This window comes from Trachypithecus francoisi, unplaced genomic scaffold, assembly GCF_009764315.1.
Source record: "Trachypithecus francoisi isolate TF-2019V2 unplaced genomic scaffold, Tfra_2.0 Contig01440, whole genome shotgun sequence".
Lineage (NCBI taxonomy): Eukaryota > Metazoa > Chordata > Mammalia > Primates > Cercopithecidae > Trachypithecus > Trachypithecus francoisi.
This window is the reverse complement of record NW_022681431.1, coordinates 12,635,258-12,656,634: the sequence shown is the minus strand read 5'-3', so window position 1 is coordinate 12,656,634 and position 21,377 is coordinate 12,635,258. Positions and strand designations below refer to the sequence as shown.

Here is a 21,377-nt window from a genome sequence, read left to right as displayed (position 1 = left end):
AAACCTCTTGAGAATTCCCTGATGGCTTGCATCACTTAATCCAGAGCAAATTCCCAGTGAGGGTATCTGATTGGCTGAGGCCTCGTCCCAGGCCCAAGTTACAGCTGCCAGGGTCTGAGAAAGCAACTATCCAAATTTTGGGTTTCCAAGGTGAGATGGCATCTGACCCACCACCAAAAGTCACATAATGAGAGTCCTCAGATACAGAAAGGGGGTTCAGATGATGAGCAGTCAATCAATCAATGAATCAATCATCAATCAATGTCTCCCTGGGCAGTATGGAAGGGAGGGTGGCAGTAAGGTTTAAGCTAGGTGTTTGACTCTGAAGGGGACCTGAAGGAGCCAGGCAGCTCAGAACGCTCCCTGTACATTATTTCCAAAATGTACTTGACTTCTGTGACACAACAGAAGGAGCACCAGGGAGACACGACTTTAGAATGAGGTTGAGAGTCTCACTGGGCTGAGGGGTGTGGAGACTAATTTGGCTGCCAAGGAGTTGACACAGGAAGCTGAGAGCACAGGGCCCAACAGCGTGGCAAGAACTTGTCAGGTCTTCCAGGGAACAACAGGGGTCGGTGGTGGTGGATGTTTAAGCCTCATTCTTGCCCGTCTTGGTGGATTTTCCCTTTGACTTTATTAATTTTCAAACAGGTAGTGAGCTTGAACTTAGTTGTCCCAACAGTCTCCTGCTTAACATCTGTTTGTGGGTGTGTGTGTGTGTGTGTGTCCGTGTGTCCTCTAATTCTTTCTTGGACTCTGATTTTTTAAATTTTAATTTCTTTGTTTTAGAGACGGAGTCTTGCTCTGTCACCCAGGCTGTAGGGCAGTGGAGTGGTCATAGTTCACTGCAACCTCGAGCTCGTGGGCTCAAGTGATCCTCCCTCCTCAGCCTTCTGAGTTGCTGGGACCCCAGGTGCATACCACTGTGCCTGGCTCATTTACAAAATTTTTAAACAATTTTTTGTAGAGATGGCCTATCACCGCGTTTCCCAGGCTGGTCTTGAGCTCCTGGTGTCAAGTGATCCTCCTGCCTCAGCCTCCAAAGTGCTGGGATTATGGGTGTGAACCACCATGTCCTGCCTGGATTCTGATTTTTGTTCTGACCTTTATCCAGTAGCTTGGAGTAACTTCTAGTGGATTCATTTGCTTGACAGTTTGGCCTATTTTTTACTTTAACCTATTTGTTGACTCCATTGGAAATTACTGTTCAGGAGAAAGGGAGCTATGATCTGGATGTGTGTGTCTTCCTCAAATTCTTATGTTGGCCGGGCGCGGTGGCTCAAGCCTGTAATCCCAGCACTTTGGGAGGCCGAGACGGGCGGATCACGAGGTCAGGAGATCGAGACCATCCTGGCTAGCACGGTGAAACCCCGTCTCTACTAAAAAAATACAAAAAATTAGCCGGGCGAGATGGCGGGCGCCTGTAGTCCCAGCTACTCGGGAGGCTGAGGCGAGAGAATGGCATAAACCCAGGAGGCGGAGCTTGCAGTGAGCTGAGATCCGGCCACTGCACTCCAGCCTGGGCAACAGAGCGAGACTCCGTCTCAAAAAAAAAAAAAAAAAAAAATTCTTATGTTGAAACCCTAACACAAATGTGACTGTGTTAGTCAGTTCTCACATTGCCATAAAGTCTCCATACTTGAGACTGGGTAATTTATAAGAAAAGAGGTTTAATTGACTCATGATTCCGCATGCTGTACAGGAAGCATAGCAGTGTCTGCTTCTGGGGAAGCCTCAGGAAATTGACAATCATGGTGGAAGGCAAAGAGGAAGTAGGCACCTCTTACATGGCTGGAGCAGGAGGAAAGGTCGGGGAGGTGCTGCACTCTTTTAAACAACCAGATTTTGTGAGAACTCACTACGAGAATGGCACTGAGGATGCTGTTAAACCACTGATGAAGGATCTACCCCCATGATCCAATCACCTCTCACCAGGCCCCACCTCCAACATTGAGGATTACAGTTGAACATGAGATTTGGGTGGGGACACAGATGCACACCATATCAGTGACTGTATTTGGAGATGGAGCCCATGAGGAGATGATAAAGGTTAAATTAGGTTGTAAGGATGGGGCTGTAATCCAATAAGTCTGATGCCCTTATAGGAAAAAGAGATGCCAGAGCTTACCCAGTCCATCCATGCTCAGAGGAAGGGCCAGGAGAGGGCAGGGCCACCTGCAGGCCAAGAAGACAGCCTTCACCAGAAACTGAACCCTGTTTAAATCTTGATCTTGGACTTTCTGGCCTCCTTTTGGAGAAAATTTCTGTGGTATTTTGTTATGACAGCCCAAGCTGACTCATACAGAGGAACAGCACAGAAGCCATCCTTACCCAACATATTATTATTATCAAGACAGAGTCTCGTTCTGTCACCTAGGCTGGAGTGCAGTGGAGTGATCTTGGCTCACTGCAGACTCCGCCTACCAGATCCAAGCGATTCTCCTGTCTCAGCCTCCCCAGTAGCTGGGATTATAGGTGTGCGCCACCATGCCTGGCTAATTTTTGTGTTTTTAGTAGAGATAGGGTTTTACCATGTTGGCCAGGCTGGTCTCAAACTCCTGACCTCAGGTGATCTGCCCGCCCTGGCCTCCCAAAGTGCTGGAATTACAGGCGTGAGCCACAGCACCTGGTCCCAACATTTATTTTTCGGAAGCATTTTCCCTCTGCTGGTCCATTGGCTTCCTTGTGGTCACTTGACTTGTTGAGAAATTATTCCATTGTTGTCTTTCATGACATTCTAGTGTTCATTTACCAATAACAAATGTTTTTCTGACTCTGTGAGACCTTATTCATTATGAACCTTCAGTGGTGTAATTGGATGTGATAAAATCACTGGGAAACTCATCCTGGAGGAACATCTTATTAAATGAAACTGTAATTAAGTAATGACAGCAAAATCTCGGGGAAGATCATTGAAGCGTGTTTGCCCTTAAAGGCACAGCTAATGTATGTGCTATATAAAATGTTATGATCCATAAAAAAAAAAAAAAAGGAAAACCAGAATCTGAACACTACATTGACTTTTTTTCTTTTAATGTAGAAACTTTGGGAGCTAACATTTGTGTTATAGCCAAGATGCAAAGTATCTTTTTTTTCACGTGTTTCAAAATCTTTGCATCAGAACAGTCTTTGAAACAGTGGGTTGCTGTAGAAAGGTTTTGCACATTTATGAAACAAAGAATTAAACTGGAAATAGCATTTCTGATATTCTAACATAGTAACTGAAATTACATATTTTCCATGAATATATTCAGTGTTGCAAAAAAATTTCATATTTAGTTTCATAGCCTGAAATAATTTTACCTTGCCATCACTAACAAAGACATAAGAAAATGTGTCCAAACATAGATTTTTAAAAATACAAATTGGCTTCCATGCTAGGTTAAAAAATCATAATAGTCAAATAGAAAACAACAGCTAGGAAGCCAAATTATGATTTATTTATGTATGTATTTATTTTTTGAGATGGAGTCTTGCTCTGTGCATAGGCTGGAGTGCAATGGTGTGATCTCAGCTCACTGCAACTTCCATCTCCCAAGTTCAAGCAATTCTGTCTCAGCCTCCTGAGTAGCTGGGATTACAGGCACCCACCACCACGCCCAGGTAAATTTTGTATTTTTAGTAGAGATGGCGTTTCACCATGTTGGCCAAGTTGGTCTTGATCTCCGGACTTCAGGTGATTCGCACACCTCGGCCTCCCAAAGTGCTGGGATTACAGGCATGAGCCACCGTGCCTGGCACTACTTGTAAATATTAAAGGGTATGTTGGCCATTATCATCTGGGGTTCTTGCCTCCCAGTGTTTAAAATATGACCATTCCAATCAGCCACCTTGAGTCGAGCCTTACCTCATTTTGTCTTCATGTGGCAGCCATTTGTCTTGGTTAGGGTTGGACTGTGCAAACTAGATATCCTGGACTCTGTTTCGTCTGGTGTCCTGTTACATGATAACATGTCACCAAGTAGAGCTCCAGTGGCAGGCAGGAAAGCAGGAGGAGGGGAGAAATCCTGTTTCTAGCTCCCTTTAGCATCCTGCCAGCAGCACATGCCAGGGTCCCAGCTTCTTTCAGTACTTCTGGAACCTGCCGTGTGGTCCCACCATTCAAAAGTCTTTTCTTGCAGCAGCTGTGCAATGCACCCCCTCAGAAATCTAAGCACTAACCAATCTAACCAGAAATCTAACCACCTACCCTTCAAGTCCCTAAGTTGTTGTAATTCTCTTCACTTTGTTCCTCCAACCTGGGGTGGGAGCTGCTTCCTGCAGTTATTCATATCTGTGTTGCCTCAACCTTCCAACACCATATAACCAATTGCCTGTATTAAATGCCCTCTATTTGAAAAGCCTAATGTGGCTTCTAATTTCCTGACTTGACTCAGACTAATACAGTACTATTTTGTTCAGGTGATAAGGTTTGGCTGTGTTCCCATCCAAATCTCGACTTGAATTGTATCTCCCAGAATTCACACGTGTTGTGGAAGGGTCCTGGGGGAGGTAATTGAATCATGGGGGCTGGTCTTTCCCATGCTATTCTCATGATAGTGAATAAGTCTCACGAGATCTGATGGGTTTATCAGGGGCTTCTGCTTTTGCTTCTTCCTCATTTTTCTCTTGCCGCCACCATGTAAGAAGTGCCTTTTGCCTCCTGTCATGATTCTGAGGACTCCCCAGCCACATGGAGCTGTATGTCCAATTAAACCTCTTTTTCTTCCAGTCTCAGGTATGTCTTTATTAGCTGCATGAAAATGGGCTAATATACCAGGGATTGGTCTTGTTAAAATTAGCACAGTTATGACTTCAGTACACATTTTAAAATGATAATGGAGAGATGATTTTCCTGCACTAATTGATGTTAGGACAGTATATATGATAAATAAGTATTTTGTGTTTATCCCTGGTTCCTGGCACACAGCTCCCAAATCCCTTGGAATATCCTGGATGATACGACCATCTTTTGATCTAATGAGGCTACTCTTAGATCAAAAAGTAGACCCCTAGATAGCTTCAGGGTAGGGGCTGGTTGCCAGAAGGACCAAGCTATGATAAGAGCGTTGGAACTTTCAGCTGAAACTCCAGACCTCTAGGGAGAAAAGAGGGTTTGGAAATTGAGCTAATCACCAATGGCCAATGATTTAATCAATCATGCCTATGTAATGGTACCTCAAAAAAAAAAAAAAAAAAAAAAGATGGAGTTTGAAAAGCTTCCAGGTTGGTGAATGCATCCGTGTGCTGATAGGGTGGTGCACTCCAACTCCATGGGGACAGAAGCTTCTGTGCTCAGATGGGATGGAGATGGAGCTGGAGCCCAAGAATGGGCAGGACAAACACCATTTATTCCAAGAGCCTGGGTGGGAGAGGTGGGAAGGGAAGGATCAGGTCTGAGGTGAGTGGGATGAACTGTGGCCTCCGTAGGAAGTACTGTACACTTACATGGTAAGGAAAACCTGGCGTTGATTTTTAAGTCAAAGAAAAGCAGTCTGAAAGCTAGAAAGAAAAGAATGGAAATCATGTCTATCTAAGATATGGAGCTGGCAAAGATGGAGCAAGCAAGTAGGTTCTCATCAACACGCTGAGGCAAGCATAGGATCCCTCATAGATGCCACTATCCTGGTGGGTGCCTGCATGCATGTGTGGGTGTGCATCTCTATGCACATGGTTGTATGTATGTACTTGCTCGTGTGTATACGTGTGTCTCTGTGTGTGCATGTGTGTGCACTTGCTCATGTGTGTGTGTGTATGTGTATGTAGGGAATTAAAGCAGCGGAAAATATAAGGATGGGAAAATTCCAGATATTTTTCTTAAATAATAGAACCAGTAGATTTTTGCCCTTACAGAGATAATTGAGGTACAGTATGAAGGATGGTTATCCAATGATGCTCTGTGAATCATGGCACTAGAGCCCTCACCCTCAGACATGTATCAGAATAACATGTCCACTCTTTTTTTGAGATGAAGTCTCACTCTTGTTCCCCAGGCTGGAGTGCAATAGTGTGATCTCGGCTCACCGCAACCTCCATCTCCCGGGTTCAAGAGATTCTCCTGCCTCAGCCTCCCGAGTAGCTGGGATTACAGGCACCTGCCATCATACCCGGCTAAGTTTTGTACTTTTAGTAGAGACGTGGTTTCACCAGGTTGGCTAGGCTGGTCTCGAACTCCAGACATCAGGTGATTCGCCTGCCTTGGCCTCCCGAAGTGCTGGGATTACAGGAATGGGCCACCGCACCCGGCCAATATGTCCACTCTTACAGATACAGCAATAGCTACTACAGTTATAAACACTGATTATTAGAACAAAGTAATAAGGTCAGGTCTGATGTAATTTGTTGGCAATATTTTCCTTAGTAACTGTAGTAACTAATTAGATGGAGCCTCCTTGCTGTTTTAATAACCTGGTGTCATTCATTTACAAAGATCACTTAATCTTTGTAACCTACTTTCTCTCTCTTCATATCATCCTAAATTAGCTGCTGTCAGAATCATCTTTCTAAACAGAGCTCTGATCATATTACTTGCCTACTCAGAAAAGATCTGTGATGAACACTCACTTCCCTGTTAATGAGTAAAATCCAAACTTCATGGTGTGGCATTTGAGGACACTGTGAACAGCTCCAGTTGACCTCTCCAAATTCTGCCATTAGTTCTACTTATAGTCTTGTGTTCAGAAATAATGTGAAAAATATGTAACAGCCAGTAAAATGCAGACACTAACAATCAAAATTAACATGACCACAGCGCTGGGGCAGGGTCCTGCAAGAGTCTGCTGTGTTGGGGGCATCTCCTTGGACAGTGGGAGAAGCTCAGGATATCCAAGTGGCAGCTGGGATGGCCATGTGGGCGCTCAAGAGCTGGAGCTGGTGACTTTTGGTGACAAATAGTTCAGAAGCATCTCATTCTCTGAGCGACCTGCATAGCCTTCTTGTATGTAACAGCTGAGTATCAGCCCAGCCTATCTGTACTCTGCTGTCCCCTTTTTGTTCTCTGCTCCCTGCATGAACTTTTACTTTTCTACCCTCCTACCTTTGAACATAGTTTATAACCCCACCCCAAATAAAATTTATCTCTGCACTTCTAAGTCCTACAAATCTTTCAAGTTTCAATTCGGAAGTCACTTTTCCTGTGAGGTTTTTCATAATCCCTTTTGCCAAAAGCAGTGTTTCTTTCCTTTGAGCTACCTCAGCACTTTATCTACTTTCTTATGCAATCACCACCAACAGAGACCGGTGAGATGCTCACCTAACCCTTTTCTTGTTCTTCCTGGACAAAGGGTTGAACCGCATTTCCCAGTCTCCATGGAGGGGCAGTCACGTGACTGGGTCCTAGACAATAGAATGTGAGCAGATGTGATGTATATGAGTCCTCAGTCTGGCTCATAAAACATCTTCTGTGCAACCTTCCACTCTGTTCCCCAGAATGCCAGCTGGATGCTGAAGGTCCAGTGATGCACCAAGAGGTTGTAGGAAATGGCAGAGCCATGAGATGACAGAACCTGGGTCTCTATACCATCATATAGAGTTGCCTACTCAACTGTTTGAACTGTTGAAAGAGTGAGAAATACATTACTACCCTGTACCATGTACCACCCTATTACCTTCAAATTTATGTTATTGTTGTTCATAAGCTCTTTTGTCTCCTTGATTGTAGATTTCCTCAAATTCAACTTTTCTTTTTTATTTATTTATTTTTTTGAGATGGAGTTTTGCTCTGTTGCCCAGGCTGGAATGCAATGGCGCAGTCTTGGGTCACTGCAACCTCTACTTTCCGGGTTCAAGCGATTCTCCTGCCTCAGCCTCTGAAGTAGCTGGGATTACAGGTACCCGCCACCATGCCCGACTAATTTTTTTTGCATTTTTAGTAGAGATGGGGTTTCACCATGTTGGCCAGGCTGGTCTCGAACTACGGATCTCAGGTGATCCACCTGCCTCAGTCTCCTGAAGTGCTGGGATTACAGGCATGAGCTACCGTACCTGGGCCAAATTCAACTTTTCTTAAGTGAAGTATTTCAAATATATATGAGAAGTGTGAAGAATAATATAGCAAACATATTTGTCAGCCATACTGAACAAATATTACAATTTGCTGATACTTGCTTTAGACTCTTTTTAAGTAATAAAGCTTCACAGACAGAATTGGAATCCTTATTCTTCCATTTTGCAAAGCTCATTGCTTTGCAAGTATTCAAGAAATGCTTTGTGAATGGATACATGAAGTTTGATGCCAGTGAGCTGTTTTCTCACTGGTAGTAGTTGATTTAAATTTGATTTCCTTTGTGATCAAATCCATGCATTTCTGGGATCATTTGCTAACATCTATATAACAGTTTGACTCCATGAAACGCAATGAGGCTAATTCAGATTTAAATAGAAACTAAATCTGTTGCCTCTGCTTGTATCCAAACCACCTGCATTACCTGGCTACAGCCTGATTTTATGATGGGATGGCATTAGTACTCTTTTTTCTAAAAATTTTATTTATTTTAAGTTCCAGGACCCAAGTGCGGGATGTGCAGATTTGTAAACCTGTGCCATGGTGGTTTGTGTACCTATCAACCCATCACCTAGGCATTAAGCCCCACGTGTATTAGCTATGTATGCTGATGCTCCCCCTTCCCCTGCCCCACTGACAAGCTCCAGTGTGTGTTGTTCCCCACTCGCTGGGTCCATGTGTTCTCATTGTTCAGTTACCACTTACAAGTGAGAACATGCAGTGTTTGGTTTTCTGTTCCTGTATTACTTTGCTGAGGATAATGACTTCCAGCTCCATCCATGATCTCACTCCTTTTTATGGCTGCATGGAATTCCATGGTGTATATGTACTCACATTTTCTTTATCTGGTCTATCATTGACAGGCATTTGGGTTTATCCACGTGGTTTTTTTTTTTTTTTTTTTTTTTGAGATGGAGTCTCCCTCTATCGCCCAGGCTGGAGTGCAGTGGCACAATCTCAGCTCACTGCAAACTCTGCCTCCCAGGATCACGCCATTCTCCCACCTCAGCCTCCTGAGTAGCTGGGACTACAGGCACCCGCCACGAAGCCCGGCTCATTTTTTGTATTTTTTAGTAGAGGCAGGGTTTCACCCTGTTAGTCAGGATGGTCTCGATTTCCTGACCTCGTGATCTGCCCGCCTCGGCCTCCCAAAGTGCTGGGATTACAGGCGTGAGCCACCGCGCCCGGCCTATTCCATGTCTTTGCTATTGTGAATAGTGCTCCAATGAACATAACATGTATGTATCTTTATATTAGAATGATTTATATTCCTTTTGGTATATGCACAGTGGAATTGGTATTCTTTAAAATACCACTGAACTTTCTCTGGAAACAATGCATTTCATTATGTACTAATATAACTCTGATAAGTTTATTTGAATGTAAGTCTTTATAAACTCTGAGATTTTGTTTATTTTGATTTCTTTTATATTTCAGTTATTTGTTAATAGATACTATATAAAATATAATACTATTATAGTAATAGATAATATGCTGCTGCCTATTATGTTATTAAGTGTTCTATTTCTATTTTATTTCTATATATCTTTCTATATTTCTATTTCTTCATTAGTCTTTAGACACACCAATACAATATCTTTAAAGCAAAACCCTTGTTGATAAATAAGCTTCACTTTTACTGTAGTCTTTGCGCAGAAGGATGTGTCACCTGAATAAATTTCTCCAACTTGAAGCATATTAGAATCACCTGGGGAGTTTTAAGAATTTCAATTCCGAGGCCAGGCGCAGGGGCTTATGCTTGTAATCCCAGTGCCTTGGGAGGCTGTAGTGGGAGGATTGCTTGAGTTCGAGACCAGCTTGTGCAACATAGCTAGATCCTATCTCTACAAAAAATACAAAAATGAGCTGGGCGTGGTGGCACACATGTGTAGTCCCAGCTACTCGGGAGGCTTAGATGGGAGGATCCCTTGAGTCCAGTTCAAGTTTGCAGTGAGCTATGATTGCACCGCTGCACTCCAGACTGGGCAACAGAGCAAGAGCCTGACTCTAAAAATAAATAAATAAAATAAAAATATAAAAAGTTCTAATTCCCTTACTGCACTCCATACTGATTGCATTGGCATCTCTGGGGAAGGACTAGTGCATCAGCATATTTAAAAACTTTACAGGTAGTATCAAAGTGCAAGTTTGAGAAAGAGTAGTCAAGAATTTTTAGTTTTCAGCTATTCTTTGCATTTTTTTCCAGAAGGTTCATGGATTATGAGAATCAACTTGCTTTCTTTATATCAGACAATAATTGCACTGATAAATTTCAAATGAGCTAGAACATTATCCTGTTCTGACCAAACCTTCACCATGGCAGCATATTTTATCATTTGTGTGTAAATGAAATTTTATAATCCTTGGCCCACACTCTGGTGAATTGCTTAGTAACCTTCTCGCTGAATAATAAGTTTGCAAATAAAATCTTTATTGTTACTATTATAAGCAATTACACATTCTAACACTGGCTATTTTCTTTCCAGTGGGTGTTAAGAAATTAAAGTCATTTAAAATCGAATAACAGGACAATTTGCTATTCATTTAATTTCCTTCTAGAATAAAAAGTTCTCATTCATAATTTAGTACCTGGAGATCATCTTGCCCATCTTATTTAAATGACACTTTAGTGAATGTAAAAAAATTATTCTTGTAAGCACAGAGACAGAAATGGTTAAATTGGGAAAAGTGCAACCTTCTCTTTCCCATCTAAACCATCTAAACAATTTCATCATATACTAAATAAGGAGTGGGTTATTCATGAGTTTTCCAGGAAACGGGTGGACAATTCCCAGAACTGAGAGTTCCTCTCCTTTTTAGACTACATATGGTAACTTCTGGACATTGCCATGGCACTTGTCAACTGTCATGGTGCTGGTGAGAAAGTCTTTTAGCATGCTAATGCATTATAATTAGGGCATAATGAGCAGTGAGGACGGCCAGAGATTGCTTTTTCACCATTTTGGTTTAGGTGGGTTTTGGCTGGCTTCTTTGCCATATCCTGTTTTATCAGCAGCGTCTTTATGACCTATATCTTGTGATACCAGTCCTGCTGACCTCCTATCTTATCCTGTGGCTAAGGATGCCTAACCTTAGGAATGCAGCCCAGTAGATCTCATCCTCATTTTGCCTAGCCCCTATCCAAGATGGAGCCTCTTCAGTTCAAATGCCTCTGACATATTTTCCCCCTCCTTTTTACAGGAGAACCTTTAATCCTTAAGGGTTGTAGAAGGATGAAGATTCACCTTTAGTAATAGTATTACTGCCTAACTCTTAGGGTCTCTTGGATACAGGGTTCCCAGATTTTAAATCTTGCCTAGACAGTACTGTAGTTTAAAATGATAGATTAGCAACAAGAATTTTTCATCTCTGCCACCCAAAACTCGTCTAAAATGATAGATGAGGAATGAAAAGACAAAGGAAAAGAGCGTCTAAGAAAGGCAGGAGGAAGCAAAATATTGCAGTAGAGTTTTGGAAGAAAGAAAGTAGATGAATGAATGGCAATCGATTTCACTGAGCAAAAGAAACTGTACCCTAAAGTGCTTGCAGAACTGATTTGCTTCAGAGAATCAATGAGAGATTCACCAAAGAAGGCAGGCGTGAGGGGCAAAAGGAGGGAATGAAAACAGGAGACTTGGCTGAAAAGCTGAAAACAGAGTTATTAGACATTCAGGTCTTCTACCCCTGCTCACTCTCAGCTGGTCACACCATCAGGCAAGAAAGAGAAGTTCTCGAGAGAAACTGGTCGATAGATACTTAAGAATCGGAGACAGTGATGGCAGAAAGCAGGTGGATTGAGTAAAGTTGATAATGGTTGAGATGTGCTCCTTGGATTTCTTTTCTTGCCTCACTTTAGGAATACAGGAACAAGAGAAGAATGCAAGGATTCTTCTCTAGAGAAAACAAACAGTCCCAGAGAGAAGACACTAACATTTGGATGTCTTCTAATGAAATGGCTGGTTTCTCTCCCAACCACCAGGTAACAAAGCCCAGAAGTCAACAGGCTTTTCCCAGGAACAGTTTCCAATCGATTTTCTTTTTTTTTTTTTTTTGTTAGCTTTACAAAAAGACTTTAATAATCTGTATTATCTTCTGGGATTTGCTTTGCTACTAAAGTTTTGTTGCTTGTGACTTAATTTTCTTCCTGTGTAATATTCTTTTTTTATATATATATATATTTTTTATTATACTTTAAGTTCTAGGGTACATGTGCATAACGTGCAGGTTTGTTACATATATATACTTATGCCATGTTGGTGTGCTGCACCCATCAACTCGTTAGCACTAATCGATTTTCAGTGTCTCATTCTTAAAGGCTAAGTGAGGATCACCCTCAAAATAAAAAATAGAGATTATAGTAAACAGATAAAATGATCCTAAAATTTCAGACATAATGCTGAGAATCAGAGAAAGCATCAATAACTTCTAACTAATATTTTCAAAGGAAACCTACCACAAAATTTGCTATGAAAAATAGAAAATGAAGAAATGTCCTAAGGTAAAAATATGCTACTGAAATTAAAAAATAGATATTAAGGATAAGAGACATGGACATTGAAAAATAATAGGTAAGTATAAGCTTAGAGGATCTAGCCCAGAAATCTAATTTCTGACATAGTAATTCCAGAAAGAGAAATTGAAGAAAATGAAGATGAAGAAATTATTAAACAAATAGGCTGGGCACCGTGGTTCACGCCTGTAATTCCAGCACTTTGGGAGGCTGAGGCGGGCGGATCACCTGTGGTCAGGAGTTCAAGACCAGCCTGGCCAACATGGTGAAACCTTGTTTCTACTAAAAATACAAAAATTAGCTGGGCATGGTGGTGGGTGCCTGTAATCTCAGCTACTTGGGTGGCTGAGGCAGGAGAATTGCTTGAACCTGGGAGGCAGAAGTTGCAGTGAGCTGAGATCACGCCATTGCACTCCATCCAGCCTGGGCAGCAGAGTGAGACTCCATCTCAAAAAAAAAAAAAAAAAAAAAAATAGAAATAATACCTGAAGAACAGAAGAATCCATTTGTCTATCCATCCATCTAAAAAATGTTTGTTGAGTGTCGCATATTCTCTTAAATATAAGAGATATAGCAGCGAATGAAACAGATGAAAAATCCATGTCTTTATGGAGTTTACATTCTGATGGGGGAGATAATACAATTAAAGAAATAGGTAAAATAGTGTATTAATAAGTGCTAAGGAAGAAAAATCTAGCAGGTAAAGGAAGGAGAGTGGCAGGAGAGCTTGCAATTTTGGATAAGGTAGCCAGGGAAAGTCTCACTGAGAAGATTATGGTTTAGTAAGTTCTACAAGAAATAAAGGAGAAGCCACGTGGACCTCTCGATCAAGTGCAAGCGACCGAAGACAGGCGAACTCAGCACTGACTGACACTACAACCAGTAGCTGTCATGGACTAATCCAGAAAGAAATCAATAAGAGGGGGCTGGGCGCTGTGGATCACGCCTGTAATCCCAGCACTCCGGGAGGCTGAGGTAGGTGGATCACCTGACGTCAGGAGTTTGAGACCAACCTGGCCAACGTGGTGAAACCCCATATCTACTAAAAATACAAAAATTAGCCAGGCATGGTGGCAGGTGCCTGTAATCCCAGTTACTCCAGAGGCTAAGGCAGGAGAATCGCTTGAACCCGGGAGGTGGAGGTTCCAGTGAGCCTAGATCATGCCATTGCACTCCAGCCTGGGCGACAAGAGTGAAACTCCATCTCCAAAAAAAAAAAAAAGAAATAAATAAATAAGAGATAAGGTCAAGGATGTGGTGGGGGCAATGAGTAGGGGGGCTTTTATTTGCTACTTTAGAGATTTTGACTGCTACTCTGAGTGACTCCATATCAGTTCAAAAAGAGTCATTCTTTTGTTTTTATACAGATTTCTCTATTGTATGATTGTACCATGGTTTAGTAAATCTGTCTCCTGTTTGGGAATTTGGTGGTTTCTAATTAAAAATTAGAAACCTAGTAAATTACAAATACTGTAGGGTGAGTAGTGTATAAGTTGTTTAGAATTTCTGGAGGTGTATTTTCAGGGTGAATTTCTAAAAGTTGGATTGCTGAGTCAAAGGGGAAGTGCATAGGTAGTCTTGTTACCTATTCCCAAATTCCCTTCCATATCATATGCATACCAAATTCCCTTCCATATCATGGGCATACCATTGTGTAGTGTTACCAGCAAGGCTAGAGAGTGCCTGTTTCCCCATTTTCTCACCAACAAAATGTGTTGTCAAGCTTTTGAAAGTTTGTCAGTCTGACCTATGTAAAATTGTACCTTTGTGAGATTTTAATTTTCATTACTCTTAGTACAAATGAAGTTGAGCCTCTATTCACATGCCCGAGGACCATTTGTGAGTCTTTTTCTGTGATATGTTGGTTCCTGTCTTCTATTCATCTTTCTCTCAAGTTTTTTTATTATCCTTTTTATTTTTTTAAGATCTCTTTATGTAGATTGCAAATATATATATATATTTTTCAAAATGGAGTTTCATTCTTGTCACCCAGGCTGGAGTGCAATGGTATGATCTTGGCTCACTGCAACCTCTGCCTCCCCAGTTCAAGTGATTCTCCTGCCTCAGCCACCCAAGTAGCTGGAATTACAGGCATTCGCCACCATGCCTGGCTAATTTTTTGTATTTTTAGTAGAGACAGGGTTTCACTATGTTGGCCAGGCTGGTCTCGAACCCCTGACCTCATGATCCACCCACCTTGGCCTCCCAAAGTGCTGGAATTACAGGCGTGAGCCACCATACCTGGCTGATTGCAAATATTTTATCCTAGCTTGCCATTCTTTTTGTTGTTGCTGTTGTTATGGGATCCTGCCATGTTAAAAATTGGACTTTGTTATTACATGGTCAAATTTATTAATTTTCTCTTAATGGCTTCCAGATTTTGAGTCATAAGTAGAACAGCTTTCCTTGTATCCTACATCCAGGAACTTGCTCATATTTTTCATGGTTCCTGAACCTTTTTCTTTCATTGTACTTTTTAATGACATGAAATATAGTCTCCTTTAGCCTTTTATTAAAATGGCTCTCCTGTTGTTCCAACATCATTTAGCAAAGTCTGTCTTCTTTTCAGTGATTTGAAATGCTATCATGATCATACTAAATGTTTATGTATGGGACTCGGAACTATTCCTGCATTTTCTATTCTATTCTGTTTCTATTTCTATTCTATTTCTGTTCTATTCTGTTGGATTGTTGTCTTCGGTGCCAGTGCAGTTTCAATTATAGAAGTTTTACACTGTGTTCCATTATCTTGTAGGGCCAATTCTCCTCTTTCCTCTTCTTTTTCAACTGGTTCCTGGTTTTCTTCTGTGCATATATGTGTGTGTGTGTGCGTGTGTGTGCGCGCGCACATGTGTGTGTGTGTGCTTTTTTCCTACAGACTCTAAATAAAACTTGTCCATCTCTAGAAAAAGAAATTATTATTTTTATTGGGATCACTTTAAACTTACATGTTAACTAGTGAATCGCTTACATCTTTCAGATGTTGCTATCCTATCCGAGAACAAAGAATGTCCTTTTCTTTGTCCAAGTCAACTTTTATATCTTTCAGGAGGGCTTTGAAAGTCTCCCTTGTACGGCTTTTGCAAATCTTTTTGTTCAGTTTATTCCTAAGAAATTTATTTTTATTTTATTGGTTCCAAAAATGATGTTTTCTTTTCCTTCATACCTTCTAACTGGTTATTGATTGTAAATATGAAAGCTACTGATTTTTCAGTGTTTAGCTCATAGCCTGCTGTCTTATTGAGTTCTCTTGTTTACACTAGCCTTGGCATTGATATCCTTGGCTTTCTCAGATGGACTATCATATCAATTGCCTTCCCCTCTTTCCATGCACTCCCAACCTGACTCTTCATTCTGACAACACCAGCTGTCTTACTGGTGTTGGATATTAATTTTCCTGCATGCATGAGATTTTCAGTGTTCTTTGTCTCCTGGTTTTGCTGCAGACTTTGGTGACAGATGGTTTTATCTCTTTCATACTAATTCATCTGCATGGTTTTTTAACAGGGTGTGAAGGAATTTAGATTTCAGTTGTCGCCATTGTTCTATAGGAATCTTGAAATCCTGATTCTGTTAGGTGTGAACTATTTTCAACATTCAGAAAATTAAAGAGAATAATATAATGAATAACAATATACTTGATACCAAGTCCCATCTTTTTTTCCTTAATTTGTTTTTTGCTATGTTCACCAGATTGCTTTTATTTTAATAGAAAAGTATTTCACAGATACACTTAAAGGTTCCTCTGTGCCCTCACTGGTCAAATTCCCCTCCTGACCTCAATATTTATAATGGTCACATATGCTTTCCTACTTTAACTAAATATTATATTTTTCTAAACAATGCATTATTGCTTTAAACGTTTGTAAGTTTTTTTAGGAATCATATTTTGCTGTACATAGCCTCCTGCAACATGCTTTTCTTGTAGTTTACTTATTTCAACTTCTAAATCATATTCTGTTTGTCTCCAACTGAATTTACTTATTCATTCTTCCATTCATGGACATTAGGTTATCTTAGATGTTTGTTTTATTATTTATTTATTTTAGAGAGGGGGTCTTACTCTGTCATCCAGGCTGCAGTGCAGTGGCGCAATCATGGCTCACTGCAGCCTTGACCTCCCATGCTCACGCTATTTTCCTGCCTCAGCCTCCTGAGTAGATGGGACTACAGGTGTGCGCTACCACACCTGGCTAATTTTTGTTTTTTTTTGTAGAGACAGAGTCTCACCATGTTTCCCAGGCTGGTCTCAATCTGGGTTCAGGCAATCTGCCTGCCTTGGCCTCCCAAAGTGTTAGGATTACAGACGTAAGCCATCATGACCAGCCTGTTTTATTTTTGATTAGAAATGCTGTGGTGAGGATTCTCACACATGTCTCCTTGTTGCCTGGGTGAGAGTTCCTAGAAGATATGTGTCTAGGGATAGAAATGTTGGGTCATGTTGCTGAATTGTTCCTCGTTTCATTGCCAAAACCAGTGTTTGGGAGTCATTATGTAGTTACATAGGCACCAACACTTTTGGCACATCAGATCTTTACATTTTTCAGACTCTGATAGGTTTTGAAATGTTCTTTTTTCTGAGGCTTCATCATTACAACACAGTTATTTCTAAATACCGAGTCCATTCTGTAATGAGAATGGCATTACTTATGAACAGATTTATACATAATAAACGCTCAAGGATTTATCAACTTTCAATCTCTAATAAACCTTAATTAGTGTATAAACAATAATGATAATTACTATTTATTGAATATCTGCTAAAAACTTTATGTAAGCAGTCTTTTATCTTATACGTGTCCAATGAAGTAGGAATAAGTAAATTTATTTATTAGATGAGGAAACAGACTCGGAGTTTTCAAGGACACTTCCAAGTCACAGAGCTTCTAGGTGAAGGCAAGATTTGAAATTGATCTTGGGGTGGTACAGTCTGGTTATTCTGTGGGTCTCACACTGTCCCATCCTGTATGTCTCAGGCAGAAGCTGTGCCTCTTGTTCTGTGACTCCACTACCCTTTCTATTGACAGACTGTCACCTGCACTGTTGCAAGTGCCAAGTCATTTTCCATTGATATTTATTTATTTATTTTTTACAGAAGTCTATCCTTTCTTTTAATACTCTCTACAAACTGTTGGCTGCCTGCTCCAGTCAATAAATGGGATGGGCTGCACTGTAGCTATCTGACCTCTTTCTTCTCATACATGGTCTCAGCATTTTCTTTTTTGGTTGTATTCATTTTCTTTGCAAGCCAGCACTCTCCTCCAAAATGTTTAACAAAGTGTGGCAAATAGATAGCTAAAGGGAATTACTAACCCAAAAAGACTAACACCAAACCAAACTATAAAACAACCTAAAAATGGACGACTTTGCTGACAGTTCTTAGGCCATCCCTCTGCTGGGCCACCTCTCTATTTTAGCTCCTGGCTGGGTGACATGTTGTGTGGCCAGTCCACCCTCCACAATAGGATTGCCCTGACCACGTCCTCCTCTTCAGGTTCTTTTTCTTTCTGCAGCCTAAAGAGAGGGAGACAACCTCTTCCCATTTCATGGCTGCCTTCCAGACAGCCTGATAATCTGCAGAGTTATACAATGAAAACAGAGCAGTTGAGCTCCATGTTTCCCCAAAGTCTCCATTCTTGAGCAGGAACTGGGATTCTCTCCCTTCCCTGTCCTGCCCTGCAGAGATGCACAATGAAAACAGAGCAGCTGAGCCCTACATTTTCCCAAAGTCTCCATTCTTGAGCAGAAACTGGGATTTTCTCCCTTCCCTTTCCCCTCCCCTTTCCCCTCCCCCTTCCCTTCTCCCTTCCCTTATCCCTTCCCTTAACCCTTCCCTTATCCCTTCCCTTCCCTTTCCCCCGCCTTCCCCTACCCTGCCCGTACCCTCCCCTTCCCTTCCCCTGCCCCTCCCCTGCCCTTCCCTCCCCATACCCTTTGTTTTTTCTTTCTCAAGAGACCCTCCAAATGAGGTTCCTAACTCTCCCCAAACAAAAAGGCAGAAAACTCCCAGTTTTAGACTTGAAGCCAAATCCTGATGCTAGCCACCAAGTTTTAGAAAAATTGAGATTGACTCTGTTAGGGTACATTATCACAACTTAAGGATCAAAATTATATAGGGTAAAATGGCACAGTACTAATGCATAGATTCAAATATTTGTTAAATGTATTGAATTGAATGACTTTTTCTTCAGCAATGATTTACTCAACCATTGAGGTCTCTTTACAAGATTTTTCCAGAAAGGGGTGAAAGAGAAAGTCATAGACACCGCACAATATCCAAAAATTAATGATGGCTAGTGGGAAGCTGGAGAGAGACTACTGGCAGGCCTGCATTATCTCTCCTGCCCAGAATGGCCAGCCACTTGCTAGAGAGGGGCAAACTGTCCAGCAGTTTACTTGGCTTTACCAACTCCAGCTATTTTATTTTATCGATTTACCTGGGGTGAGAATGGATGAGTATTAGACTCTAGGACAGGAATTCACACTAATAACAGTTATGCAAAAATTATAAACCCAGGACATTAATTTACAGATTTAAAATGGTAAGTATATATGGGTCTAGAATCTTTTTTGCAAATTGTAATCGCCATATCTTTAAAAAACCATTTTTATACTTATTATGGATGAAAACTTTCCTGAAGTGATATGAGGTATTTAAAGTTTCCTTTTCAACTTCCTTCATGTGAATATTTATGAACTGCACTCCAAAAATATGTGTTTCATTTCATTTCTGCTGGAGTTGGGACATAATTAATATACTATACATATGTATATATGTACACACAAAATTGATATGTGTATTATTTCTACACAATAGATAGAATTCAAAAATAAATGCATTTTAAAGCACACTTGGTCCCAATGATTTCAGGTGAGGAACAGTGCACTTGTGCTGCCAAGGGTCAGAGGCCTTACACCCAGCCCTGGGTGAAACCCCTCGCTAGTGTCAAAGCGCCTGAGAAACAGGACCCCAAGGCCAACATGGCACCCAATCAGAAGAAGCTGGTTGAGCACCAGGCTCTTAAAGGAACTGTGAGAATCCTCTTTGCTTGTAACAGAAGAGCCTACTCTTTAACCAGACCACTCAGTCTGTCAGTTTGTTTTTCCCATAGAAAGACCTGGATAAACCCCAAAACTGTCCTACCACCAAACTGTTGTGTGTCCATATTCCCTAGCAATGGCAAATGACTTCTATTGTTGGGGGACTGCTTCAAAATTCTTAGACATTGAATCATAACTTAATTTACAAGAGTATCTCTCTCTCTTTATTTTCCTCTCTTTCTCTTCCTCTTCTCTCTTTATATATACACATATATTTTTTGAGACAAGTTCTTGCTCTGTTGCCCAGGCTAAAGTATTGTGGCATGATCATAGCTCACTGCAGCCTCCACCTCCCAGGCTCAAGTGATCTTTCTACCGCAACCTCCCAAGTGGTTGGGACTACAGGCACGCACCACCAGACCAGGCTACTTTTTGTATGTTTTATAGAGATGGGGTCTCACTGTGTTGCCCAGGCTAGTCTCCAACTCTTGGCCTCAAGTGATCCTCCTGCCTTGGCCTCCCAAAGTGCTGGGATTACAAGTATGAGCCATCGAAACTGGCCTAATTTTTTTTTTAAATTGAAATATAAACACATACTGAAAAGAACACAGATCATAAGCATACAGCTCGATGATTTTCATAAACTCAATACCTCTGATAAGTGACATCCAGATCAAGAAACAGAACCTCACCCAACACCCCAGGGGCTCCCCTCATGCTCTCTTCTGATCACTACTTATAATATATCTTATTGTTGTCTTCTTGATGAGATACCAGGAGGCACCATTGGAATTTTGAAAATCGCTGGGAGACACACTCTCTCCCTAACCACATTTGCAAAATATAATTTAATGGGGTTGACACACTAGAAATATTTACATAAATTGCTCATTTCTTTTCTTTGCTTGAATTACTATTTACTCCTATGACACTGATCTTCTCTGGCCTTGTCATCCAATTACTGAATGTCTCTTACTTGTGGTCTACAGTTACTGTGCATTAACTATAACTATTCGTCAAAGATTCCAGGAAGGTCAAGAGCCTCTGGGTCAAGAGAATATATCAGTTTGGGAGGGAAAAAAGCCTGTTCTCTTTTCTGGGAAAATCTAAAGTATGACAACAAGATATGATTGGGTCTAGTGAAAAACATTGCTGCTGAAGTAGCAAATCAGCCAACCCTCATTTTGGTACCTGACATTTTTGCATTTGATGCTTCTCTCATCTTTGTTCTATGCACTTGGGGGATCTGCTTCTCACTCAGAGGAAGTGGTGGTGGAGCACAGGACCAAGCCTAAGTCAGCTGGGGTATTGCCCTAGTTCCTGGACCAGAAGTGTACACATATAAAGGAGGTTGGTTGTCAGCTTGCTGTAGGAGGGCGATGGGGCAGAAATATGTAGCTCTACTTAGTCCCACATAGGCATACAAGTATAGGTTCTAGAACTTTCCTTTCCCCAACATCTCTACGTTCTCTGAGTATTCAATATTCAAGGAATCACCCTTTATTTTGGGGTGGGGGGAGGATTAGAATTGTCCTGACATGGGCAGTGTACTGAAAGTAAAGTTTGATGAGCCCATCACAGTCTTGATAGGTCCTGGGTGGGCTGTTGTTGACTGGATGTTTCCCAGCCTGGCATAAGTATTTTAGCAATGCCTTGCTGCTCAGCACAGGTGGGTGGCACACTGCCCTGCCTGGACTGGCTCTGGCCTCTGCAACAGCTCCCCTGAGACTCAGCATTGTGGACTGAAGGTGTTGCCTGCCTGCATTTGGCTCTCCTTGACATTGACTCTGCACTCCTCCACATGGTGCTCTAGGTTGAGGAGCCTCCAGTCTCCTCTCTCCTCTT

The 21,377-nt window shown here is 41.4% G+C and overlaps 1 long non-coding RNA gene across 1 annotated transcript in view; it reads left to right on the top strand.

The window, feature by feature from the left end:
* The first annotated feature begins 464 nt into the window (after positions 1-464).
* LOC117092154 overlaps positions 465-21,377 on the top strand; it is a 33,559-nt gene continuing 12,646 nt past the window's right edge. Inside the window, exon 1 of the long non-coding RNA XR_004440649.1 lies at positions 465-550. This is a non-coding gene — a long non-coding RNA (uncharacterized LOC117092154). The remainder of the gene's footprint in view (positions 551-21,377) is intronic.